This window comes from Corvus kubaryi, unplaced genomic scaffold (genome assembly GCF_017639235.1).
Source record: "Corvus kubaryi isolate FWS band 111438036 unplaced genomic scaffold, C.kubaryi_AGA036_p1.0 split1-131, whole genome shotgun sequence".
NCBI lineage: Eukaryota > Metazoa > Chordata > Aves > Passeriformes > Corvidae > Corvus > Corvus kubaryi.
The window spans coordinates 16459356-16486053 of NW_024582073.1; the positions used below are offsets into that span (position 1 = coordinate 16459356).

General features: G+C 39.0%; 1 long non-coding RNA gene across 1 annotated transcript in view; it reads left to right on the plus strand.

Moving 5' to 3' along the window:
* Window positions 1–26698, plus strand: part of LOC121676782 — a 74122-nt gene that overhangs the window by 8734 nt on the left and 38690 nt on the right. The gene's annotated exons all lie outside the window — the stretch shown is intronic.

The window sequence follows — 26698 nt, forward strand, 5'->3', positions numbered from 1 at the left end:
GCGAATGTAATGTGAACTCTGAGTCCCTATACAAAAATATGACGGTCTGCAAGCCTGGTGTCTCTACTTCTATAATTGTTGTTTGATTCAACAGTTTAGATATACACAATAATAAAAGTTATTAGCAGTGAAAAATAATGTAAATTGTATAATCTCACTTTTTATAATTTCAAGATAAAACCCTCTTGTGATAAATATAGCAGCTGAAACTTCTCAGAACTTGTTTTAGATTGTAGTGTCTTGGATGAAATCCTGATTCTACAAAAGTCAACAGCAGAGTGCCAGTTGACGATGACAATGCTGGGAATTCAATGGGGCTTCAATTTCTAACACACTTAATGACCAGTTTTAGGCACAGATATATTTAAATGAAGACCCCCAAAATGGAAAGTTTTATATGCTTGTTTAATGCACATATTCTGAGTTGAATTTAAGTAGAAGTATAACATGCCCCTAATTTTTACATGACTAAGTTTTTTTTACTGAGATGGACTTACCGAATTTGTAAGTCCTTTTCATTGCAGACCCAATCCTACTTTTCATGTCAGTTGAGTCTGGTCAAGGAGTTTTATTTCAACGGTAAGACCAAGAAACCAGGATTTTAGAAACTAGGAAAACCCAATTTCAAATCTAAAGATCTCAAGGTTTTTATCTGCAGAGGGAGTTAAATTTTTTTCAAACAACTTACCTTGTTCTATTCCAATAAACTCAAATTCTAAAGTGGTGTTAACACTGTTGTAATAAATCAGTCTTGTCTTGTGGTAGTAAAGAATAAAGAACCATTTAGGGCATTAAAAGACCCTTAGATAACAGCAGAGCAGTCAAACTCATTTTCTTGAAATCTTTGATACTTTACTTATCTCCCATTTACTTTGGACTAATTTTCAACTTCATCTAGTTCATTTGCAACAGACAACACACTCCATTTGACTCTTCTAATTTAAGATTTCTGGAAAAATTTTGATATGTAAGTTCAATACTCTTGGTGCTCATTATTTCTTTTTACTTCAGGTCTTTGAGAAACCTGAGTGCTAAACTATCCAATAACAGAAATAAAGGAGGAGTAAATGAATGAAAGTTCACTTTGGTGCACTTGGCATATCTACTTTTCATTTTCAAAACTTTTTATCTGTTTCTGATTAAATCCACCCAGCCAAACCTGTTTGTTTAAGTTGTGTAGTCAAAGGAGAAATTAAAAACATACAAGTAATTCTAGGTGGATGCTGTCCAAAATTGAAATCAGCTTTAGAAAGAAAAAAAGGCATGAAATTCAGGACTTGGAAAGCAGCATACCACGCCAAGGCAGTCATTCAGGCATATAAAGCACTTTTCTTTAAACCTTAATGAGCAAAGTTGGAATCTGTCTCTGATTTTTCCTAAGTCAGGTTTTTCCTTCTTTAGCTGTTCTTGACTAAATTACATTAAACAATTGCATTGCTTGTCTGCCACACAGCTGCAGAGTTAGGAGGCACTTATGTTCCATAGAGTACAAATAGCACAAGGAGGACTTCCCATTTCGTGTGTGGTTGTCAGTGTCTCCCCTTCCCCCAGCTGTCAAAAATAAAATTAAAGAATAAAAAAAGTTTTAGCAGAACAAGAAACATAAAATTAAATGTAGTGTTATTGTGGGTGCACTTCTCTGGAACAAATTTTTATTCATCATACTTTATCTTGAAATGGGAATTGAAAAATGTAAAAGAACATAAACCAAAAATTTAAACAGAAAATATTGTGTTATTTTGAAAAATATGTTGCTAATTTCAGTTTTTCATCTGCCTTTGCTCTTTAATAATACTTTTTATTTCAATCTTCTCTATTTATTTTTTTAATGACATATTTCTCTTAATGTACTTGATTGTAGTTTGGATGGACATGACTTATAAAAATTACAAGAACTATAATTTTTGTAAAATACTTGGGAAATGAGGTAGGACCAAAACAGTACTAGAAGCAGACATACAAAAGTTTTACATTTTAGAGTTCATCAGGTATTCTACCTCTCCAAAAACAGAACAAAGTGAAGATCAGGAGCCAAATTTAACCTTGATCTAGAAGTATTAAATCTGAGGGTTGCAAGCCAGAGAACTCCCTCTTTTCTCAGCTACTTGAGGGGATCACAGTGACATAATTGGCTGTTATCCACAGGATCAGAATTTTCATTAATCCAAACAAATCCAAGGCTGCAGCAGATGTGAAAAGCACAAGTACCTTTTGTTGCACAGGAGAGTTATTGAGGAGAGGAACCATAGAAGCTGAAGTTTTGAGTGGACAAGAGCAGCCTGTTTTAATCTGCTTTAGGAGCAAGGAAGGAATGGATTACAGCAGTTTGAGCTACAGCTGGAAGGAGATGCCTTTACTTTGCAAAGCAAGCGGAGGGGGGAAAAGGTTCACACATCTTCAGGTATATGCAGACAGCATGACTACAGCTCATCTGACTGCACCTCAGTCATGTGAAACTATTTCAACTAAATGCAGAAGTAGCTCCTAATTTGAAATTGGAGGCAACTTTGTGGTTTCTTTGTAATGTTTCCTGCAGGCAAAAATATTACTTACAAATTATATTAATGGGAAGCAGACTTAGACCTCGTTCAAGGTTTGTTTGTTAGTGGTTAACTAGGCTCAGGTGCTTTGTTTCAATTCTGTGGAAAGTAGGGCAACTGGTAAACCGGTAGCAGTTCATTCTGAAACCTTTCTGGTGAATTTGCAGGCATAGTTTAGTCAAAAGTAGTAGTGTCACTGCCATTCACAGGATCCAGCCAGGATTCCCTGAGGCACATGGTAAGATATTCTAAATGTCTGAAAAATTCTGATAATTCTTCTTTTCCCCATGCAAAATTAAAGACGGTTTCAGTGCTAAGAGAGGGTCTGTGAGCAAATCCCTAATTATCTGAGAGATCTTGCTATCCTGCTTTTCTGTAAGGAAATATTAAATATTTAGATTTTGCCAGATATGAGGTACTAGTGTCAGTCTTGAAAGTCCCTGTTTGAAGCTGGGCAGAATCAATCCACCAGGACTGGAGATCTGGTTGGAGTAGGGCTGGAAATATACTGCTAAAGAAAACTTTGGGCTGCCAAAGAATTTTTCTTTTGAAGCTTTTCACATGCTGACTTTGAGTGAAGAATCAATTTGTGACTCCTTTTAGAGCAAATGCAAGGATTCTAGTTGGGAGATAAAGTACATAGTCCTGATTCTGGTTGGACTGGAAAAGGACTGAGAGGAATCAAATATAAAAAAGGGTACATGAACAGGATTTAATATTGGCATTATAATCATAATGTACAAAGCAGCTTTGTTCATTTTGAGTTTTTTTTGTTTCATGATTGGTAAAATACTCTTTTGACTTGTGCAATATGTAATAAATGGCGAAGCCTTGGATATTTTACACTAGGAACCTAAATTAATGCGTAGATATTTATGCATATTGTATTTTTGTGGCCTATTTATTGGATTATTAATATTTAACATTTTTTTAAATGAGTGAAGTACTTTCAAATTTTTTCTGAGGGTTGGCACAGGCTGTGTTGGATATAACTTGATTTGGCCCTGGAAACAGACAGCATCAGGAAGGGCAGTATAATTTTGGCAGTTAGTTGTTAAATTGTTTTGAACACTTCCTTCCTTTGATCTATTCAGTCATTTCTGCCCAAATTTACTTCCCTCACTTGTGCTTTTATGACTACTTACAGGCCTATTTTTGAAACAGATCACCAAATATCTTTTCGGATAGATGTGGTTCTCGGTCTAGTTCTGTAAAATGTTGAGGTGGTCAAGGGAATTAAAGATTAAATATTCAGATTTGCTTGGTAGAAGTTTGCTGCCTAGACATATGGTCTTGAAATTCTGGATTTAGGCAGTGTACCATTCTTTTTCCTGGCTTTTTGTTCACAGTTCTGCATGTCTACCCCCTGCTGCATTAGTGCAGTTTTTTTGGGGTCATGTAGTGAACTAGATCTTCCAGTGGCTTTTCAGCAAAAACAATCTGGGCAGCAACCCATGCATTTAGCACTCAGTCTAGCAGTGATTGCACTACTAAAACCAAAGCATAAATTTTTGCTGATATCTCTGCTGCTCCTGTATCTCCAAGAAAATATTTTTAAGAAAATATCACCTCCGTGAGATAAAAATAGAGTTATAACCTTAGTTTGTCAGTGATAGTCTCTAGAACTCCATGAAATATTTCTATTTTTGCCTTTGTACCTACATACCATTAACAAATTGGAATTTACATCAAAGAAGAAAACTGATAAAGGAGTCTGAATCATGACTAATGAAATGTATTCCTGAGTATGATCTTTCTTTTCAACCAGTAAGCAATAAAGGTTTTTTTGCTTGCAAAGCTACATGTTGAACCAAAGAGCAATAAAATAATAGGGAATAGAGAACTTGCCAGTTTTGTCAATTTTAACAGGCCTACACTCCTCGTCAACAAGTTCAATATCAGCTCAGTGTATTTTCAGTACATTACACTCAATTTTGTTGAGCTTAATGATAAGATCATTAGGCAAAAAACCATATAGGAAAGAATCTAAGAGTTGATGCAAAGAAATAATAGATCTGATTACAAGGTTATGTTCTTGAATCTTAATGCTCTGTTTCATTTGGGGAAAAGTTGAATTTTTACATGGAGGTAAAGGGCTTTCTTATTGAACTTTCATTTTATGAAACATCAAGACAATCTTTCTCCCTCATCCCCCCCAGTTCGTGTGCACCTGGGGTTTTTTTTGCAATTCAGCATTTCAGATCACAAAACTGAAAACAGCAAAGACATTCCAGATATTTTTATAGTGTCTTGTTATTTAAGGTACTCACACTGATGTCATAGCTGTACAGAAATAAGCTAAACACCTATTTAATACCTACAATACCTATTCTGTACTATAAAGCTATGATTAATGATTTTTCTGTTGTAATTGGAGCTAACAAGTGTGTGACCACCTCACTTTAGATGTAAGCTACAGTAATTAGCAAATACATAAATTATGCTATGAATAGATATTGACCGTTCTTTCAATATTTATAAAGAAAGATACCACATAATGAAGGCTGCAAATCTTAATGCAAGTTAAAACTAGTTCACTTCAACCTAAGGTATAAATAAGAGATGTGACAATATACAGCTGATTATTTTAACCTCAAACATGTCCCAGTGAACTTTCTGTAAGGTCACAGCCAGCCCACATTGAAGACGGGAACAAAACTAAAGATCTGCCAATTTAAGGCGATAGCTGTCATTGTTTTTCGTTTTTGTGGGCCCCTAAAGGTTTTCCAGTAGTGATTCTGACTCTTAGAAATTTCATAAAGGTCGAATAATGGCTCTATTTCACTTCCCATGGATCCCTTAGCTATACTACAGAGACTCAGGGCCAGGGTGAAAGCTGCTTATCAAAGACCAGTCACACAGAGAGCGGTTCTCCTGAGTTCAGAAGTCTATGCTGCTTCTCCATTTAGAAGTAACCACTGGCTTGCTGACAGATTGAATCAACAAAAACTTCTATTCCTCTTCAAACTTACCTATGTTCTGTACAAAAGAGGCCAAGGTAACTGGCTAGTCTCTAGCTGGCAGTGAGGAAAAGACATAATGAGGGGGAAACATGGGACCTTTCCCCTTCTCTGATCTTTGTGCTTGTTTTGAGGACTTTTCCAGGACTTTTAGATTGTGATAATCAGTTGGTCTCTGTTGGAATTTTTTCATCTTTCTTTGAGGGGATCTTATATGATACTGTGGTACAGATAGGAGCACAAGTGAATTCTAATGCGATATGGGGCTAATTGCTTGTAGTGAGCAGATTATTTTTGGGTGTAACAAGACATGTATTTCTGACACTGCCAGTCGTTGTGTGGGTTGGTTTTTTATCGGTCAAGGCTGCAGCTGTCCTCTTTCGGTAACACAAAATTCTTAAACCTTCTCTGTCATCAGTCCCCAGTATTCCTTATCTCAGAAAATCAAAGAACAAGTAGCATTCTTTTGTATTTCTGAACACATTTCCCAGTGCATGTGTCTTGAAAACTCCCAGAATCTGTAAGTTTTCTGGCTGTATGGTTCATGATCTCTCTGCTGCTGGTCATGGATGTCTCTCCTTTCACCCAAGTCCTTTTTCAGCTGCTTTAGTCATCTGTGATTTTACCTGTTTTGTGCAACATCCTTTAATGAATCAGCACAGTTTCTCCAGTTTGGACATTACAAGCCTGCATCTCTACTGTGTTGCAACTTGGAGTTCTTTTCTCTGAGAAATGAGCACGAAGTGAAGATAAAGGAGACTGATGAACGCTTGAATATCCATTTGTCCCTATGAGACTAAAAAAAGATTTCTTCAACTATAAGTATAGTTTGAGATATATTGCATAAGGTTTCTGCTAATCTCTTCTACTTTGGAGTTTGCCCAGGTTTTTCTTCCTTAAATTCTTTTCCCCCCTTCCCCTATTTTGACTAATGTCTTCCTCTGAAATGTCTCCTAACATTATTCCTGGGGATCTTTTAAACTTTTTGTATTTCAAGTGCAGCGCAGAGCATTTTACAAATCTTAAACCTGGTGAAAAGCTGGGAAAAAAAGAGTGATTTTTAGGCAGAAAGTGGCATCGTCTCCCCCAGGAGCAGAGCCTGGTTCCATAAGAGTGATAAGCATTACTGCAGCTTCAGTGTTACCATCACTTGGGAAAAGGTTACTGTGTGGATAGCATGGCCCAAAGAGAAGGTGGCTTAGAGGCTGGGGCTAACCACCTCTATGGGGAACATATGCGTAGTGCTTCCCAAGCCATATAACATACAGTGCATAACAATACAGGACAAGCCTGTTGAGGAGACAGTAGTCTTTTCAGCATTGCCCTGCAACCACAAGTCATTGATCCAGCTAACGATCAGCAACCAAGTAATTTTTATTATAGAGTAGTATGTCAAGATATAGAGAGGTCTGCTCTGGTGTAGGTTAAGTGGAATAATACATTGCACTACAGCTATGTTGGTGAGATTTTCTGTATCAACTTGGACCATAATAAGGAGCAGTTGCACTCTTTTTGAATGAGATGGAAAAATTAGATCTTTAGAACTTTAGAACTGTACTGTGGACATCATTCATGTGTAGGAATGCTCTGCCCCCGAGCCTTCCTAGGTTTCACTGGGTAATTACGTTCTACTTGTCCAAAGGGTTTCTTTCCTGCTTATGAAAACATTCCTTCCTTTCTATTTGATTTGCAGAACATTGTTCTTTAAAGCAGATGCAGCGTTTCTGTGTAAATTTAAATCACCCCATAGCTAATGTCAGCTTTTATTTGGCTTATGTCCTGCCACACCCTACAGTTTTTGTAGTGTAATCCAGCCCAGTGCAAATCGGTTCCTCTGGAGCGTGGTTCCTTTAGTCTTTGGTCACTAGGTGTCACTACTGATCTAGGAGAGAAGCACAGCTTTGTTCTTATTTCTGTTTTAAATTTGTGCGAAGCAGAAAATCGTTTGTGTATAATAACTTCTGTATTGTCTGTAAAAACTCATACCTACTGATTCCATAGCAGTGTCAGTAAGGAATCGTGTCCCCCAAATTCAGCAAGAGGTCTGCTATGCAGTCCACTTTAAACTGCACAAGGAAGAGTTAGTAATTCTTTCCCTCCCACCCTGTATGTTAGCTGTTTTGAATACAAAATGATTTTAGCTGTTGAAATACAGGAACATAACTGTAACAAGGAAAATATATTCCTTTTTCTGAAAAGAGTACAGAAAACTAGGTTGTAATAGATTAAGTCAGACTGTAGATGCAAAAATCAATTGTCAAAGTACACTTCCTGCTTGGAATTTCATTTGGGGCTTCTAGATTCCTGTTCATGTGTTAGAATCAGTAGTTAGAGGGATTAATCAGCCTGCACAAGATATATGGTGATCTCAGGCAAGGCTGGAAAAATCAGACTCCAAACCTGATTAAGTATTGAATGGTCTGGCCTTTTACTATTGTACGTAGGAGAACTAAATTTGAATCTGGACATAAATCTTGTTCACTTGCTCCCTGATAGCTCTTGGTAAATGTGAGGCACCATTTTGGAATGTATGCTGCTATTCTAAGAAAATGAACTTTGGCCTTTTAGTGAAGGAAAACCTGCTTCCTTTGCTGCAGTGCTGTAAAAACATCTCCTACTCATGTCTATTCTCTGCTCTTGGGATTCAACAGAGCTCAAGAAAAATATTTTAATGGAGACTGATTTCTAACCACTGCTGTACAACTCAAGAAAAAAAAAATCTAATTATTACATTCACATCTCTTCTAATCATTTAATGGTTAGATATTGGCAGCAAAGCACGCCACCTGAAGGTGAAGGAAGGCCAAGGGTATGTTAAGGGGTTCCTTCATGGAGGAAATGAGCTGTGTGTTTTGGTGGTCTCTCTGTTTCCCTTTTTTTTTCTTTGTTGGTGGTTTTGTTTGTGTGGGTTTTTTCTTTCCATTTCCTTTTTTAAATTTTTTTTTTTAATTTTTGGTTTTTTGTTTGTTTTGGTATGTTTTGTGGAGAAAAGCTGAGTTCTCTGTGCCTGAGACACCTTGTGCTGATCCTATGTGAAGGTGACTGTGTAAGCCCTCAGTGGTTTCATTTTCTCTGCTGGGAGTGGCAAGTTTTCAAACAGAGGCAAGTGGTGGTTTAGCCCTGCCTGTTGCAGATGCTTTTGAATACAAAGGTATTTTTAAGGCACAGAGAAAAGAGCTCAGTCTTCAGCTCATCATGTTGTACCTGCAATGCATGGCTATAGTGCTTTTGGATTTCTGTATTGGTTATCCAGGAAGATTATCCCTAAGAACTGCTGCAGCAGGATTCAAAAGATTTTTTTGTGCCTTACCAGAAATCACTACTTTATTTGTCTTATTACTTCATCAGCTACCTCAGACTTCCAATAGACTTGGATTATACTGTTAATAAAGCACTTTCTGCATAAAGGTTTTCCTCGCTGGTCACTGAATCCATGGGTGCCCAGTAGGTACCTTTGCTTGTGCATGGAGTCCTTGGTGATTGATTTAGAGGGCATCACCCAACTTCTCTTATTGTGACATGAAAGCTGGAAAGAACAATTTAGCACTACAACTTTCCAAATGTTAAAATGTAGAGTTTCCTTCTAGAATTGTGAGCTCATATCCTCAGAGGCTGACTCAGCCCCTTTGCTGGCAGGGGTGCATAAGGTTACGATTGAGGAAATCTTTGTTACTCTTCTGAAAATAACCATAATAACAGAAGTCTTGTATCCATACTTAGCAAGCTAACACCTCTTTATACTTCTCTGTCAAAGTAGCTTGTCTTTCTTCCTTTTTGTCATCTTCTTCTAATAATGACCATTATTTACAAATTTAGTTGCCTCATTGTGCAGGGTGTTCCTTCAAGAAGTCTCATGCAATATCACAACCTCCAATGTAAAATATGTCCCCAAACAGATTAAAGCATGCAAACACCAAGAAAGGGAGAAATTAGACTGATAGAAAATGGAGGGAGACACACGGATGTAAGAACGGTCCCAAAATGATTTTGTGAACTAAAATCTATGGCACTTCAGTTGGATCATATGCCAACAGCTCCAAATTTATGTTCTTTTAAAGTTATTTGCTCCCCTTCTTCCTCATCTAGCTTTCATATGTCCTATGTACTTAGAAAACTCTGAATTACCTCCCCGAAAGTGTTTCCTTCAAATCTGCAACAGCATCAGGATGGTTGTTGTCCACATGTGTAATAAGCGTGGAATTACAGTAATCTACCTGTGACATGTGAGCAAACATAGTTAAGTAGTTCCACAATATCTGCAGCTGGGATTTTGTAGTACTCACTGCTTTAACCAGTTTAAATAGAGCAAGGCAAGCTTGAACTTAGCTAAACAAGTTCTGTCCTGACTCTTTGTCTATATCTTAAATCTTCCTCCAGCTGTTAGTCGAAACATATGCATAATTAAGAAGAACTACCCCTTATTACTGCTTAATTTCCTGATAAAGACATTAAATTAAATTAAAAGGAATTTCCCCAAAAGCCCCCATTCAAAACTGAATCCCTGCACTGACAAGCTATTAGATTTTTTTCCAAAATAGAATAGCAAACAAAACAACGACAACAACAAAAATAAAAATCTACTTTCGGGTGTTTAGATTTGGGCAGTTTAATTGTTGCTCTGTTTCCCCGATAAGGTGAGACTAGTCCCATGTCACTAGGGGAATGGTATCCTGCTGTGTTTTTCCATCCTCATTTACAATGATTATGTTATCAGGCTAGCCAGGCAAAAGGGTGGAGCAACTATAATTTCAAAGCAGGATTAGGTTGAAATAACGAGGTCACCAAGTTGTGGTTGTCATGGCAACGTCACATCTAAGAATATGGGATGCTTCTAGGAGATGAGGCAAGTGTGGAGTCTCTCTCGCTTTGCACAAAATCCCAGACTATTTCTGTAAAATTGCTTAATTGCTTTTAAACAGGTTTTTGTTTTTCAAAGTGGCTTTTGCTACAACAATGAATGAAAATTTTACTTCTTTTTGTTGACAGTGTCTTAAGGATGTGTTTATCTCTGATCTGCTATTGATCCTGTTTTCCTGTCATCTTCTGCATATGCATATTGGCTGTCCTTAGAAGATCTTTTGTTTTAAATATACTGTAAAACTTTAGGTATTTCAAACACTGCTCAGGTGTTTTGATTCTCCTTGAGACTTTACAATCTTTTAGCATACAGGGTTGTCTCTCAGGTCATATCCTGCCGTGGGACCTCCCACACACTCACAAGTAAGAATTAGTGCTTTGCTGTTAACTCTTGATTTTCTGTGCTAGTGCTAGTTTTTATCCATTTCTTGGTACTGTTTTATGTTTTTTAAAATAGGTGGTGTTCTGGGTTTTTTTTTGGTAGCACCTGAAAATTCTTATTTTTAAATCCATTATTTGTCAGTGTTTAAAGTTTTATTTGAGTGGTTATAGAGCCTTACTTCACCCTGTCACTGCTCATCACAGGCTTTCACGGAAACTTTATGGTACAAACTTCTGACAACCACAGTTGGAAGCAGCTGTGTAGTTGTGTGTGGTTTTATTTCATTAAGTAAAATCTCACAAAAAAGATTTTCTTGTGTTATTCTTACCTCTGTTTTAGTATTGTGCAATATTATGATATAAATTGCACAACATACATCTCTAATGAAATCAGTTTGATTTTTATGCTTTTTCTTTGCCAAGTACATACTGCTTTCAGTATAATGTAGAGTTTAAACATGCCAGGCTAAGGGATTCGTGGAATAAAGGTGTAAGTTACAAACAGTATAAAGGCATTGGGGTAAATTGTGACGGGAGGCTATGGGGTTTAGTATTTAGTTTGGAAGAATGGAAGCCTTAATTTTCTTACAATATCTTGTCTATGTTTTTCTTCAGTGACTGGGGTACTTTTGTCTCTGCGAGTCTGAGCTCCACACTCTCTGCAGTCTCTGTGCTGTACCAGTCTCCCTGATGGTCTAAGTTCCATCCCACTATTTAGGTATCAGCATAGTTACATGGAACTTGCCAGAACATAATGGATGTAGAGACTGCTACCTTTTCTCAGGTTTTGGTTGAAAACAGCAGGTAGACATGCAGACAAACACCTAGACACAGAAAATGATCACAAAAAGCTCATTTCTCTGGGGCTTACATTAAACTGTAGGATGAGAGTTCCTACAAATGGGAAACAGACTGAAAAGACCCTGGGTTTTTATAATGCTATGAGAACGTTATCTAGCCTACCATGTATATGGTTTCTTTGATAGGGCTTCTGGTTAAAACAACAACAGGAAAATAAAGTAGACAGAAAATACCATATTCAGCATCATGTTTCAGACAGGTTGGAGAGATGGGCAGAGAAGTACTGTTTGAAATTTAACAAAGGCAAATGCAGAGTCCTGTACCTGGAAAAGAATAACCCTGGACACCAGCACAGGCTAAGAGTTGACCTGGCAGCTCTGCAGAGAAGAACCTGGGGGTCCAGGACTGGAGAATCTCTGTTATGAGAAAAGGCTGAGGGAGCTGGGCCTGCTCAGCCTCAAGAAGAGAAAACTGAGAGGGAACCTCATCAATGTCTGTCAGTATCTGAAGGGAGGGTGCCAGGAGGATGGAGCCAGGCTCTGCTCAGTGGTGCCAAGCAATAGGACAAGAGGCAATGGGCAGAGACTGATGCCCAGGAAGTTCCAAAAATTCCACCTGAAATGAGGAAGAACTTTACTGTGCGGGTGACCTTGCACTGGAACAGGTTGCCCAGAGACGTTATGGAGTCTCCCACACTGGAGATACTCAAGAACCATCTGGATGCAATCCTGTGCCACATGCTCTGGGATGGCCCTGCTTGAGCAGGGAGGTTGAACCAGATGACCCACTGTGGTCCTTCCCAGCCTTACCCATTCTGTGATTCTGTGATATGAGATGCAAGGTCTAAGGTGGTGTTTTTAGGGAGCCCAATTTTCAGCTGACAGAATTCCTTCATAGAATTCAGTATGGACATTTTTTGCCTGCCTTCCTCCCCTTTTTCTCCACTATCCAGTTAGAGCTTGTGAAAAGGGTGGCATCTTGCACCTTGCTGACATGCTGGGGAGTAGGGACTATGCAAAGCAGATGATTTCTATCAACAGTGAGACTAATTGCTCAGTTCTGAGAGTAAAAGGAAAAAGAAATCTCAGCTTTGGTGTGGAATGCACTGTTTAACCAACTGGTAACCAGATACTATTTTCTCTCTGACTTTGGAGGAGGTGTATGCTATTTTTCATAAAGGATAGGATCTTTCCAAGGTAGCCTGGAAGAGTCGTTGAGTAGCCTCACCTGTCTGGACTCTATTTACAGGTCTGCCACCTATGATGGTAAAGATAGGAATTCTCCACACCCCTCTTCCTCTTTGCAGATTTGTGTCTTGTCCTAAGAAGTTACAGATTGCCAATGGATGGACTGAATGTATTTTTTCTGTGAACTTATGATGTAATATTCTTCAGTGTGCTGAAGAACTACAAGGGAGATAAAGAAAAAATTTAAACCAAATTGTCAGTGGGTGTATCCACCAGATGGTGATGTTCTCCCAAATTATTTGCACATTGATCTTGCAGTAAAAATCTTGTCATTTGAGGGAATTCTGATTACCTCTCAAATTTCAGATGAGAGAGTCTTCCTGTTGCTTGACTGATAATTAGGTTTGGAAACAGAATGTGTTTCTGTCTGTCTTGAAGAGGCTACCCTGTTTGTGTCCAGAACAATGGACACAGTGAGGAATGGATAAGAAAAATCTGTAGCTTCTGCCACGTTGAAACAGAGCAAAAGCTAACATGTTAGAAGCCAGGTTTGCATGGCTACTTTACAGTTATGGAGGACCATAAGCTTGACAGCCTTGTTTACTGTGTAGGGCAGTATATGCCTGTGAAAAAGCAAGCACCGGAATGAGAATGGTGAGGAGGGCTTGTACTGCTATATTGCTTCATGGCTCCTCTTTCCTTAGCCTGGAGGATCATGTGGATAAATGCCAAAGGTTTGGTTTGCTGGGTGGGGCCTCATCTTCATCTCAAGCTGGAGAGAAACAGATCTGCTGCCTTCGCCCTCCCTTTCCTTGGCTGCTTGTTGAGCTGAACAGCCCTCAGGAAAACTGTGTTGTGGAAAGTTACACAATCTAAAGTCTAGCTTTTCCATCCTGGTATACAATAAACATTACTGCAGTTTATGCACATGCACTGCAGCCATTCCAATTGAAAGAGCTTCGCTATTAAAAATTGTTAGTTATTGATTTTGTTTGAGGAGTAACTGCCAGCAAAATTGGATCCTTCAAAAATCTTCTCCATTTTTATCTAACAGAGTAAAAGGTTCTCAGAAAACACAAGGAATGTGTTAGAAAAATCAAAATGATAACTTGTTGGTCTGTTTTGTATTTGTCTGTTTCTCACTGCCAGTGACATTGTTCACACACAGAACTCCAGTGAAGCTATTCTGTAGTATATCAACTATCAGTAAATAGAAACAATGCTGTATTTGATCCAACAAGGTCAAAAGAGACAATATACCTGGAAAGTTCACTCTTTTTTATGGGAATGCTCTCCCCAGGATAGAATAACAGTGACAATAATGCTAATCTTAAAGTTAGTTTTGCCAAAGAAAATATTTGTTATTTCTTAAACCCTCCCCGCCAAACAAAAACCACAATAAAATCAAAATACTATTGTACAAAATGGTCATTTCAAATCAGTAAAAATTATTTCTCTTAATGAATTCTGAATTGTAAGAATGGTCTGCCTTTTCTGACAGCAACATACTAGTTTGGGAGGGTTCCAGTTTAGGGCAGGTCTCATGGTGGGAACACAAATACTCTTGACGTCAATACAGTTCAGATATCCAGATTAAATTTTGCTCCTCGCCACAGACTTCTTGGTAGAGGTGGATCATCTGGGGCAGCAGTGTGTTTGAAAGGAAATGGGATGATGTTCCCTCTTGCCAGGATGATATTAATTGCATGCTGTGGGTGCTGGCCATACCACTCAGTACTGTTAATCCAGTTCTCTTCATGTCCTTTGCCTCCTTGTTCTTAGCCAGGACACCTGGGACTGATTTTGTGTGGTTGCATCAACACTACAAGCACAAATGTTCTCCCTACCCCTCACCACACCAGCTGCTTTTGTAGAGCTCACCTGTCTATGCTGAGAGTTTTGTGGATTTGGGTTTCTTTTGAAGCTGAAAAAATAAACAACTGCCCTCTCTCCTGGCCAGTATGCATGGGTCACTTTTTGTTATCACTGTGGTTGGAAAGTAGCCTGTATTTCCTCATTCCACTCTGCACTGCCATTTGTTGAGACTGAAAACCAGCTCACTTTGCTGCTGTTGGTCCTTAGAGTTCACCGTGCCTTTGAGAGTTTTTGTGTAACTTTGCAAGTAGCCTTATCAGTGAAATGGCTCAAGGTACTTGGACTGGACTGTACCAGCCAGGGAAAGCTGTCATATAGGCCTCTTTTATACTGTACAAGTCCATGACTTGTTCATTGAATGGGTTTTCTCCTGTGGCCAAGTGTTTGATGGATGACACCGAACATTCAGAAAAGTGTGAGAGAGCTTGCTGAGTTTTCCAAGTTCTGCAGCATTCATTAGGAAATTACTGAGGAACTTGAAAAATCTGAAAAACCCAACAGATATTCTGATGCACTCTTGCTACGTGTAGGTGGATGGCACTGTTCTTGCCCTGTGCAAGCTGAGAGTGCTGCCAATTTATTCTACTACACACATGGAGTGTTTGAGTGGTGGCCAGAAATGCTAGTAAACTCTTTGGGATTCTTCAGTATTTGCCTTCAGGTATTTGGTTTGGTTGCATACTTTGATGAGAACTGTGATCAAAACCAAGTTGTTCTGTGAGCAGCTGTTCTCTTTATTATGGATTGTGTCTAATGATTGGATTCCCTTCTGTCTAGCACCCGTGAACTTCTGACAGAAGCTTTTCCCACAGGTAAGACAGCAATCACTTGTGGAGATTTTCTGTTGTCTAGTAAGAATTTAGTTTACACAGTTGAACACTGGTCTCCTCTAACCAGACATTCATTTTAACAAAATGCATAGAAAAATAATAACTTTGAAACCATTGCCCTTCTGTCAAATCTGTTTGAGATTTGCCAAACTTCTGTATGAAAGAAGAGGGCAGACTGAGAGATCAGGAGTCAGACTGTGATTGCATTATCTTGTTTCCTATGAAACAAAGCTAACAGGGAAGCATTAGATGGCTAATCTTCAAACCTGTCCCAGACAAGGGAATCTTGCAGAGGAAATGGTGCTTGTAGTGTCATAGAGACTTATCTTTGTGAAACGTATGCTGGTTTGGCACCTAGATTTCAGTGAAACTGCCCAACTAAATTGTTAGTGGGAGCTGTGCCATCTGAGCAGATGGGCATGTGTAGGCAGTCAGTAGTCATGTTTGTTCTTCATTTATGGGAATTTAGACCAGGATTTGAAATACCATGAAGCATAAAAAACAAAATGCCCGGGTAGGTTATCCTTAGGTTTACATCTGAACTAGGTCTCCTTGTCCTGTTGCAGAGGGAGCATCCTCTAAGTAAGCCAGTCTAGGACAGCACATCTGACGGAAATAGATACTTCACCCATATCAATATTCAGATTTTTCAATTAATTCTGTCCTACTGATCCAATCCATTTTCTCTGGAAAATGACTCTTTAGACCACGTTTTTACTTTTGAATCCTTTTAACAACTTTCCCGTATCAGTTGCTTTCATTTCCAGCTTCCTTGCAGTCATAACTGAGTGATTCCAGCTGTGCCTGGAATTCTGCTCACTTCTTTCCACATCATTGTGCCCATTTGCTGGGGTAAAGTTACTTCTCAAAGCATGTGGGTATATACACACACTGCCACGAAGCAGGCTAAAGCTAAAACGTGTCATCTGCACCCCAATAACTACCTAACTGCATTCTCCTCCTGGCTGTAAACACAAGTAATTTTCCTCCAAATTCTTACCCTTTTAAGTGTGTGAGTTACTGAGCATGACCAGGCACAGAAATAGTTACGAGTGCTAGATATCTATCTGTGTGTAACCATACAGTAACTTCCATGTGCATTTAGTCCTAGCTTTCTTCAAAACATTTAGCCACCACTTCCATTATAGCACCTGGTGGTTTTTTGTCATCTATGCTAAGGTTTTGGACAGAATGATTGTGTCAAACAGGTCTGATCTTTGTCACTTTCTGTCTTGATGTGGGTAATATAAGAAAATCTTTACATGAACACCTGGCTTTACTGAAAGCACACATGTTCTGCAATAATGTCAGATAATAGCAGAGTTGAGTGATGAAATTTTGAGCCTGGCCTTTCATCTGTTGTGCTGTGTGGTATTACTTTGAATGTCTGCTCTAAGAGTTCTCTCTTATTTAGATTAAGTCTTACAAGACAGGGATAATGTTTTTCCCTTTGTGTCACAGAACCTCAGAAACTTTGCATTCAAGAAATAATAAAGAATTTAAGGCCAATGGTGTTGAGACATCATCCACATATGGAGTGTTTCTGGCCCATTTGATGCAGAGGAAATTCTGTGCAGGAAGTCAAAGAGGTGGCTAAGGTCAGAGCTGGCGTTTACAGAGTATCTGGCAACTTTCTTAGGCACGTGTTAAAACAAGTGTTCTTCAGATTCCAGAGGAAACCAACAGGCAATATGCATCACCTGCTACACACCTACATGTGTGTAGAGACCCTTTCTCAGATACGGCTTTCCGTGGTTATTTCTCCATCTATTTGTTGGGAAACTTTCTCTCCAATTTATGGGAAATTATGCTAGACTAGGGGATAATGATATGTTTTGTGACTTAAAAGGGATCTATATAAACATGCTTTTCTCAATTCCTTGCTAATAAATGAATGGATGCACACTTGCACAAGTGCAGTACATGAACAGAACAGCTGTTCTGTTACAAGTTAGGGAAGGGGAGAAGAGCCCAGATGTCAAGAACAGGGTAGTCTGAGCAGTCAGTCAACAGCCTTAATCATTTTCTAGGCAGGGACAACTTGAGAGCTGCCAGAATAACTGCCTGTGGATCTCGCCAAGGAGCCAAATACCCTGGCTGAGACTATAATATACAGACTGGCATCTGGGCTCTCTGATTGTCATCAGTCCCTGAGCATGACAGAGGAGGAAGTGGATAATAGTAATTGAAATGCTCACTGCAGCATTTTAAAATTAATAATTTCAAATATTTTCCTAAAATAATCCAACTATTAGGAAAATAATTAAACATGTTTTCTGAGAGGGCAAAGCATGCAAGACTCCTTTTAAGGGGTTGTGGTTCAAATATCTGTGTATTGTTTCCTTTGCTTAGATGTTTCACTCCACACTGCACTCCTACTACCCAGTTAGGCATCAAGATAACTTCCATTTATTCCCATAGGCTAAGTCATTGCTATGTGTATGGAGAGAGGTATAATACAGTCAAAGACAAACTGTGGATGTGTGTGACTGCACCTCAGTTTTCTCTTACGTGCCCTGGGATGCTCTTGTGCTACAAAGGTGATGTATCCATTGGTCATATCTTCAAGAATGTTTGTTCTCTCACAAACTTTGTTATTTCTCTTTTGTGGGCAGTCTTGGATGATGTTAGAGCCAGTAGCTGCAACATGACTTGAGAGGAATCAGTTCTATCCCTGCATCTTCACCTTCTGGTGCGTTATAAAGTGGAATGTATTAGACACTAGCATGCCTAGTAATAGATTTCCCATGAAGTTATGTTAAAATATCTGAAAACCTTGCCATTCCTGTGTGCCTCTAGGCATCATGACTGCACACATGTGGCATCTCTTAGTAGTGAGAATCTGGGAAAGGTTGGCCAAATAAAGGGCAGAATCCAACTATCCAAAAAGCTGATCTATGCTTGTCTGCATTGCCATTTTATGTTCCTGTCTCTTGGCAGTATCTGAATCTGCATGGAGGTTTCTGATTCTGCTGCTGGGAAGGTAGGGAGAGCTTTGTCATTCTCAACCATAGATGTAGGGGCTTACACATGCTGCTTTAACCACGTGGGGAATGTTTTTTTTATCTAGGGACATGGAGTTATGTTTTTTGTGATCCAAACACAAATATTATTTTATTTTCTTCTAATATCTGTAAACACTAGACTGCAATTTCTTCTTAAGAAGACCAGCTGCGGTGTCCAGCTGTCTTGGGGTGACTTTATGATGTGTATCCCCTATCGCTGCCCTATGCCCAGAAATTAATTGTGTGTCTTTCTGTGCCTTTAAGCTGAGCCAGAGAGGGGGGAGAGGAAAAAAAATGAAGCAAACTTCTCAAAGCAGTTGTTTCAAGGACACAGATATACACACTCCTCTGCTTCTGCAGCGGCAGGAGCGGGAGGAAGCACCCTGCTTGCTCTCCAGCCAGTTTTTTTGGCCCTTTTTTGATCCGGAGAGAGACGGAGAGTTGAACTTTGTTTTCCTGGGACTTCGGGGTTTTTTTCCCTTCTTCTGGACTATTTCAACATCAGAACACCTCGGGAGAGTTCTCCACTGAGGCCCTGAAGGTGGGCCCAAGACCCAGCTCCAGAGAGGAGGAGAGAGACTCCGTGAGCCATGGAAGGACTCGGAAACTTTCCCAGGTTTCTCTCCACAGCGAGAGGTTTTATTATTTAGCATTATTATCCTTTTCTTGTGTGTTTATTAAATAATTAGTTTTTATTTTTTTCACTTTCCTCCAAGGAAAACTTATCTTTCCTGAACCTGGTGGGGGAAGGCTGGTTGTAACCTGCCTTCTATCAGAGGATATTTTTTCCTCCAAATTTTTCCAAACCGGCATAAATAATTAGTGGTGCCCAATGTGGGGCTTGAAAGAAAGTGGGCACACCAGCACTGCTGCAATACCATGCAATCCACCAGCAAAGGGGATTTGAAGATGTAGGGATTGATCTCCTCTATATAAGCTGGTCCACAGAGATGAGAACTCCTTTTTCTGTATGCTTTTTCATTTTTTTTCCTGGAATGAAAGAAGGGGTAGTTGTGATTAATAAGTTTTTGAGCTAAATACCTTGCTTTTATTATGGCCACAGGGGATGAAGCATGAAAAACAGTAACAGCATGCTACAGAATAGTCATAGAAAGGATCACTGGAATTATTTTTTGAATGGCTTTCTATTGTTGGATGTTCTACTTAAAAAAGAATTTAGCCCTTGCAGTAATATTTGGTCTGCAATGAATTTTTTCAAAACTATTTGCATTTTGTTTAATGTTTATAGTTTCAAAAGTACACAGTCTGGGTGCTGCAGGCTTTGTAGGTTCAACAAGCAGAGCAGTGTAGAAGATAAAGTTTTGTCAATTCAAGGAAAGAATGGACCCTCTTGCCTCTTTGAGTTCTGTAAAGGCCAAAAATGTTTAACACTTAATATTTAAATGGTTTCTCTTTGCAGAGAGTAAGGTCTTTTTCAGCTTCAAGTAAGTGCTTATATCACCAGACACTACTAATGAGCTCTAGAGCCTTTCACCTCTCTGTCCCCAGTACAAGAATATAAGAAAAAATTCACTGTATGAGACCACAGATCCATGTGTTCATCTGATATTCCTCATAATAGGGAGGTAGAGATGACTAAGAAATAAACAGAAAATAACGTTCAACAGTAATCAGACAGTATAGATGTACTAGATGTAAGACACGACTAAGAAATAAACAGTAGTAGAGGACTAAGAAATACAAACTGGAGTCAATCTACTGTAATATTTCTTCTCCATTCCTATTGGTCACTTTTGCTCTTGTTAAATGTTTCTATGGGCTCTTAGCTCTGACTGCAGCTTTTCAGGAACAAAGACCCCAGTTCACTGTTGTTCTGGACTGGCTTCTTCTGCCAAACTACTCCTAAACTTTGGCCCCTGTATGTCCCTAGGCATCTTTCAACTTCTAAAGGGCTTCTATCAAGTCTTTCTCCACAGACTAGGAAAGTAAGTAATTCTGTAGTAAGCACCACTGCTACCCTGCTGTCCTCTTCTGCTTCAGAGGTTAGGAAGATTTCACCCTCTGAATATGGGATTCACCTCGGGGAAAATCCAGATTCTTTGAATCAGGTGAAATTTCGCAAAAAAGCACTTGAACACAAACTGCTTTTTCAATGGTGGTTCACCAAGAGATCATATTTCATGCTCAGAGGTACATCAAAATTCTTTGTCATGTAATAAATACAATCTAAATCTACTGCATCAAAGTGTCATGGAAGTGTTAGTAACTGAAGATTTCCTTATTCCAATTGGATCCTCTCCTATTTTTTGGAGTAGAATGTGAACTGTGCAGACAGAGCTTGATTTGCAGGCAATAAACTTTTGTATAACTCCTTCCAAGCCCAGTGTTTCTGCATGGAAAAAGAAGCCACACATTGTCTGAGGTTCAACTCAGAACAGCAGTCAAGTGATGAGAAGCCTGAAGAGGCAGTATTCCTGTCTTTTCTGGCTAGAAAAGTACTGGCCTTTCCCATCCCTCTCCTTCACCCTGACTTTTTGTGTTAAATTAAATTAACAGTGGTGACATATTTATAGTAATCTTTCAGATTTTGAGAATAGAATATAATCAGATAATTTCAAACTTTTCTCTGCCAAAAAGAAAACCCTTTTTATATTTAATGGAAGTTTAGATTTTCTCAAAATAACAACTCTTAAGGAATCGGAACAAAAAAAGTCAAACAAATAAGCAGATAATTGAATATCTTAATTGGTACAAAGTCACAAGCATTTTCAGGATCACTTGGGTTTCGCTTTTTTTTAGTCCTCAGAAGGAACAATAGATGCCAAATCTGCATTTCTCAGAATGGGAACAGGAGCATCCATGGGGTGAAGTGGGCAGGTGTGGTGATGGGTTTAGAAATGAGGGTCTGGAAAGTAAAATAACAGCAACAATTCAAAGAAGAGGCCAGGATGAAGGAGAAAATTAATATATATCAGTTTCATCAACTATGCCAATATAAGCCCTTTTCAGATGGGGAGGAACTTGGCATTATGATTCTTACATCCATGAAGTTAAATTTGGGCCTGTCTAGGGTTAGAAATGCTGTGCTACCATAACAAGCAGTAGTTGAGAGAGTTTGTTTTTCACATGATACCTCTGAGACTCCTTAAAACACCATGTGAGGTTCTGCTTGGGGTTCTGCCAGCTTCCTTTGGCATAAATCCTGACACAAACGCATGGCATTGGAAGCCTGCTGGGAGGAGAGGTTACAGCGTTACAAAACTGCTGCAATATCCTTTGCAGCATAGGCTGTTCCAAGAGCCCACTGCAAACCAAGGGGTGGATAGTTTTAAAGGTGGGAAAGCGTGACTTGCAGGTATGCAGAATAAAAAACATCTTGTACAACCCCCCTGCAAAAGCATAGTCAGGTAGAACAGGCTGCCCAGGGTTATGTCCAGATGACTTTTGAATATCTCCAAGAATGGAGACTCTACAACCTACTTGGGTAACCTGTTCCAGTGCTCAGTCACCCTCACAGTAAAAGAGTGTTTCCTGATACTCAGAAGGAACCTTCTGTGTTTTTGCCCATTGCCTTTTGTCCTGTCACTGTTCACCACTGTCTCTTTCTTCTTTATAGTCTCCTTTTAGATACTTGTAGACATTAATGAAATCCCCTCTGACCCTTCTCTTCCATAAACAGTTCCAGCACTTAACCTTTCCTCATATAAGAAATGCTCCAGTGCCTTCATCATCTTTGTGTTACTTCACTTGATTCTCTCCAGTAGCTCCATATCTTTCTTGTACTGAGGAGCTCAGAAACAGACACAGCATTCAGGTGTGACCTCTCTAGTGCAGAACAGAGTGGAAGGATCACCTCACTCCACCTTCTGGCAGCATTCCTCCTAATGTAGTGAAGGAAATGTGATAGTTCTTTGCTGCAAGGGCACAGTGCTGCCTCTTGTTCAACTTGGTGGCCACCAGGAGCCCCAGGTCCTTTTCTGCAAAGTTGCTGTCTAGGCAATTGGGTCCTGGCATATACTGGTGTATCTCCGGCTGACTGTGCTCTGCTGGAACACCCAAGTTCTCATCAGTCTGTTTATCCTGCCATACAACCTGAGAGAGGCACACCACTGACATCACCTACCCTTATCCTGTGGCTCTGCTGGAGGGAGTTGTAACTCTCTCATCAATGCACCTACCTTTAATAAAATGCCTCTATCCTTGGAGACAGAGCTTAAGTTGTCTTGGTAGCCTAAAGAACAATGACAGATCAGAGGATTTTTACTTTTCATGGGTAAGTTACCTGGAAGATATTCCCAACGTGCCTGAATCTTGGGCCTAAGAATGCCATGCATGGTTTTGCAATACCTAGGGCAGACAAAAGGAACAAGATGAGTGTCTTTAACTCAGTTGCCAAGTAGAGAAGCTTTGCCCAGGACTAAAAGAAAGCCTAGTCTTTAAGAGAAGGAAGACTAATGAAGTAGGTCATGACACAGAAATGTGAGTGGTCTTTTGCAAACATAGCACAAAATGGGGCTTTGCAAAGATGATGCAATCTGAGAGAAGTGGAAGAATGTTGTTGTACAGTCTGCTTGGAGATTTTGATAGGAATCCTCATGCTAAATCAGACAGAAAGAATTTGAATCTGAGTCATTGCTTAGCAGAGACCTAGACTTCTTGTCAGAGGTAAAAAAAATCCAATCCAGGTTTTATATAAAATTGCTTGCAAAAGCCAAAGCAAGAAAAAAAAGACTGTGGCTATGGTTGCATGATCATTAATACCATATCTGTGTTCTGGAGAAACATCCAGCAAGACAAATTAGATCTGGATCGGTCACAAGCACACAACTGCATTTCTGTCCATTTAATCAGAATGTGGTCTTAAGTTTGTGCCAGCTTTCTTAGTTTTACACTGATTTTATGAAGATTGTAGAAAGGCAGGCAATATTGGATCCATAATAAAACCTGAAAATGCAAATAGTTTTGAATATGACCTGCCAGAGTGAGTAAAAGCTTTTACGTAAGATCTGTAAATACAGCTTTTAAATCTGCTTATTTAGGAATCCTTAAGTTATATATATTGTCTCATATAACTACAGTATGATTTTTATTTTTTCCAAAACAAAGGTCTTACTGACAGACCTATGAGTTGTATTACATGCATTTCTGGTAAAAAGAAAAGTCATCTCTTGGTACCTTTTTGCCTCTCCTGTTCACAGGACTGGATGCAGGGCATGCAGACAAAAAGCTCACTGCAACATCCCAACGAGTACTGGGTTTGCTACAACAACCAGACTGAAGTAAGAGGGGTCAGCCATCATAACAGCACCTGGCTACTAAGAATACTTGCTACTAAGATGCCTTACTCCAAAGACCACTTATTGAGGCTACACAAAATTTCTGAACCAGAGGAAGCACCTTAGCTGTGGTATTTAGTTCTCCTATTTTTTCTGTCTGGTTTAGCCTCATACCTCTGCCCTTTCTTCTCTGCCTTCTGTTTTGACCTTTATGGCTAAAAAGGTCTCTTTTGTGACACTGCCATGTACTCATAATTTAGAAAGCAACTAAAAGCAATGTCTTAAGCAGGTTGATGTTGGTGTAGGTCACTCAAGTCCCATGGTAGCAGTAGTAGTCCCTTGTGCAGTGTCTGCCTTTGTCACCAGGGAGGTTGTCAACAAAAACTGCATTTTCTGCCTCTGCTGTTTTTTTGCCTCACGTTTAGGTGTGTGTTTGTCTGGTTTTGTTTTCAAGGAAGCGACACTGAACTTTAACAGCATTTCCCATCCATATCAACTCTTGCTAAAAGAACAGTTCTTACCATCTTTAATATCACCTTTAATATCACCAGGACTGTTTCCCTTTAAAAATCTCTTTACAAGTAAAGGGCAGAGGAATAAGGGGTAGTTAATATGAAAGTGTGAGTTACTACTTTAAAATTTCAGTTCTTTGACTTTTTTTCCCATTTTATCTTTGAGAAAAGGTTAGTGATTCGTAATAGTTCCTGTTGCTGGGGACTAAGACATTGAAGATCAGAATCTTCTCTGCTTAGTGTTAGACAGTGGAAAGATGGGCAGTAACCAGGTCTATTTCTTCCAGGAAAATTAACCCAAGATAATTTGTCTCAACACTGGACTTCAGGGCATAAGCAGGTCTCCTTAGTTCCATGTTCTCACTATGTACTAAAAATGCCCCTTGAATTGTCATAGATAAATACCCCTCCATATTTCATTTAACCTGAAATAAGTGTTTGAAGGAAGAAAACTTCCCTGGAATTCTAGTTCCAGGTGGGCCTCTAACTCCCATCTTTGCCTCAACCCCAGTTCAATCTGTGTAACAAACCCCCATGATGCTTGTACATTGATGCTTTCCAAAAGCATAAATCAAGATTCAAAATCCTAATATTCTTTTTTTCAGTGTCACAGCTGACAATAAAAAGTCTCTCAGGAACTGGATTTTCCCTCCTTGTAACTCAGGAAAAGCAGAGGTGGAAAAATAAGCAGTCTCAATGTTAATGTTTCATCTGTAACTATCTTGTTATATTTCATCATTATTAGTTAGACCTGTTCTGGTTCTTGTCATGTTGACATGGTAATCAGAAGACAAAATCTGACAAAATCTAGCTAAGGGAAGTGGTTAATGCTTATTGTTACCTCTTTGTGTTAGTCTAAACATATGAGAACTACAATGAAGTAAAATCTGCCTTGCTATCAATGTTCGATTTCATTGCAAGAAAAGAAAAGGTATAAACCTGCCTCTGTATAGCAGTCTACAGAGTGAAACTACAGAGAAAACAAAGAAGGCACTAGAAAGAATGCCTTAATAGTGAGAATTAGGTGTCAGATAACTTTGTGCCAGACTTATCTCTTTTGTCTCCAGATAGCAAAGGTTTAGGTCTGTAAAGGAGGTCCCAAAATCTCTCATGCTGCTTCTTTTTACCTCTTTTCCTTCCCTGTTTCTCATTTCTAACTTAGAGCAGGCCTTTGGCTCCACCCTTTGATCATTTAAGGGAGAAAAAGTTGTTTGTTTGTTTGTTTTATGTTAGAAGTGTTTGACCTTCCTCAGTTTTATAGAAATAGCTATAATGAGGCCAGATAGATTGTGAATCTTGAAATACCCCTGCAGTAAATAGGTCAAGTTATGTGACCTGCTGTAGCTAGCAGCACAGGAGAACTTATCAACATTACATGAGACTTATGAATATCATCAGTCATCAGACAGCAACTCCTAATTCCTAACCCAAATTATGAGATACCTGTTCACAACTGAGTAGGCTGGAAGGGGAGAGCCTTCCCTGTCTTAACGGGCTGGCCTCTGTTTATCATGAAGAAGGTAGCCAGAAGTGTTGAAATTTTAACAAAGACCTCATTTATCAAAAATATTCACTTTTCATTGAAGACAAGTAGGTGCTAATAAGTACCAGAAAAACACCAATAGTTTAGATAGTATTAACAAATAACCCCTCCTTCCTTAATTGGTGTATGCTACACAGGAACTGAGTTTTGAATGTACAACCAAATGTTAAAAGCTGTTTTCGAGCCTTGCTCTCTCCTCAATGAGACATCAAAATGTTGTCACCCAATCCTTTTTACTTTATTTTTTAGTTCAATACTTTGATCATTCCCCTCTGACATGGGTGCTGCTGTACCAGATTAGCTAGCAGCAAGTTTCTAGCTAGATGAAAAAACCCTTTAATGGGGTCTGTTTAGTACTTCATCTGTAAATCATTTATGTAAAGAAAATGTAACCAAGTCACAAACTGGCAGATAATTTCTTAGACATTTGTGTTGGTTATGAAATTATTACCCAGATTTCTCTTATGCTAAATACTCTTTAAAATATTGATATAAATATTTTGTTTAAAGGAAATCATATAGAAGATTTGAGCAAGATATTTTTCCTTTGAGAAAATAGTATACCTCTTAAACACAGGAAATGGACTCCCTCTAATCCACTGGAAGTCAGTAAAGCAAATGATGTGGTGAAATAAGGAAAAAGACTATTTGAGTGGGAAAGATGGGGGTTGGTACAAGTAGCTGTGGAACTGTTTAGAAGACAAAAATTAAGAGGTGAAAGGAGGGGCCAGAAAAAATTTAACATTGTAGCAAGAGACCTTTAAGAAAAGCATATTCTGGTACACAAAGGATCTGGGTGAAGAAACCATAGATATTGCTGCTTGCTTGAGACTATTTCTACATCACTTTTTGTTGGTACAGCCTAGAGCCCAGGAGGAAGAGAGCTGGGATTGTTGAAGAAACAAGAGGAAAGGTCCTTTTGAGGACTCCAATCTGACTAAATGTTAGGAATCAGAAAGGTGAGTCTTAA